This window comes from Bombus pyrosoma, linkage group LG17 (genome assembly GCF_014825855.1).
Source record: "Bombus pyrosoma isolate SC7728 linkage group LG17, ASM1482585v1, whole genome shotgun sequence".
NCBI lineage: Eukaryota > Metazoa > Arthropoda > Insecta > Hymenoptera > Apidae > Bombus > Bombus pyrosoma.
Window position 1 is genome coordinate 2225361 of NC_057786.1, and position 2318 is coordinate 2227678.

Here is a 2318-nt window from a genome sequence, read left to right on the forward strand (position 1 = left end):
TATGAAACAGCGGAGAATTTTATGTTTCGCGGACGATGATCGATCGAACCTAAACCTGTGCGAGTGATACGCATTGCATGATTTGGCTTGCGAGTGATAGATCGCGTTCAAACAGCGTACGATCTTCTTTTCTAGACTTTAGACAATTTTCTTTTTTCGTTTTATGTTACGACGATCAGGTTTTGCTTTAAAGAAATCGATAAAATTAGAATAGGAAATAGTATAGTAGGTTGTCCGAAAAGTTCCTTTCGTTTCATAAGTTGATAATAGATGAACAAGAATTTTGTTTCATATTATTTTATTGAATTAAGTATAATGCATTTCGTTCCATTTTTATTACTATGTTCGTGCATGATTCGATAAACTAATATAAAACAGAAAATATTGTGCGTTCATTATTTCCTTATGAAACGAAAGAAACTTTCCGGACAACCTAATAGGATTATTGGAATCTAACAGAGAATTGACTATAGGACCTTTCAAAATTTTCCAATGTGATCTGTGGCAGATTAGTTTCGCGCGTACAAGTGTTTGGAGAGGTAGTAAGTTACAAAGACGGATTTGATATTGGAATGAGAATTGAAGCTGAAAGTATTTGCAATTTTGTTTCTAAACAATGCAACAATAATAAACGTGTTCTTTACGCGTATCGATTTAACAATCGTATTATTACATTTACAATTAAATATTTATTGGATTATATCTTTTATTAGTAGTATGAAATATTATTTATTTAACTCTATTTAATATTTTTAGTATATTCAATAAGTTGAATAAATTCTGTTGAAATATACAATTACTTCATTGTATTTTTAGAGGTTAGGTTAAAATATTTAATGAGGTTAGGTTTAGATATATAATTTTTCTGACATTTCGATTACGATTTAGGTTATGATTCGTTTCTATTTGTTGGCTTGGCAACTAAATGTCAATAACATTTAATGACAAAATCCGCAATCGCTCAGTTGCCAAGCTAATACCTTAAGATATTTAGGTTAGGTTGGGGTTAGGTGTATATTTGGCTGTAGGTTTTTGCCTGATTAATTACGGACCAGCTGTTGAAATTCATAAGGACAGGAACGACTGAAATATTGTATGATTTATCTGGAAGATTGCCCATCGTTACTTTCATATAAATGGTCCGCGAGTTTGATTTAATTAATAACGATGACGCGGTATGTAATATCCATCGTGGTTGCGAGGTGTGTTGTGGCTATCCCATCGATTCAAATTAATTCTGTTAATGGCTGTTCGTAGAGTTAGCGATCCTTCGCTATTGATTTTCACGGAACCGGCAAACAACTTCTTCTCCAACAGTTCCACTTGCAATTCTTATTTGATGTCATATACATAAAGCGATTCTTTCATTGGTTGTTCTACAACATTTTTCATTTTCTTTTCTAATTCGTTTTTTTTTTCTTTAATATAATGCTATATTATAATTATGTAAATTAAGTGATTACCACCTAATGACAAAATCCGCAATCACTTAGTTGCCAACCCAATATTTATCACGAACTAACAGAATAGGAAATATCCTGGAAAAATAAGAAAGAGAAGAGTTTCGCGAACGAGGAGGTGGTTCCACCGTCGTTCGAAATTCAATAATTACGGCCGGATAGCCAGGAGAATTCGTAGAAATTGGTGGAAGCGAAGATACGTAGCGGTGGACGCGATCGATCGTCACTTTATTAGTTTTCAATGGCGCGACGAGCAGCAAAGAAAGGGCGAAAGAGAAACGAACAGGTCCATAATAATATCGCGCTCGATCGTGCATCCTAAAAATGCAGCCTAAGGAATTGCGCGGTCTGTCGAACTGCGAAATGAACCGAGACACTTCATTCCCCTTTCTACCGTAGTATCGTCGTTCGAGAAGGAAAAACTTAAGGAGCCAATACGGTTCGTGGCTGGGCCGGTTTTATCAATATAAATATTCGCATTTCTCTTTGCCCGCGAAATTGATACTGCACGCCGCTTCGTTCTATTTCTCCGCGATATTCCTTTTTTCCCTTCGACTCGCCCGGTTTTGATCGGCTTTCCGTTATTTCCTCGTCCCAAGTCTTTCTTGTGCTAGAAACGTATACGACGCGAGTTTTATCTTTCGATTTGCAAGTCGTCCGATTGATTATGAAACGTAGAATTTCCAGATTTGGTAGAAATTGCGCAAGTCGCATGTACCTTTTGCTATATTTTTTTTATGCTAGAATGTTTCTCAACAGCACCAAATTTTGTCCATTTATCCATGAAAATTGTTTAAAAGTAACATGGAACGTGAGCAGAAGTTGGCGATCCCTGTCGTTTTTCAGAATTTCGTTCAG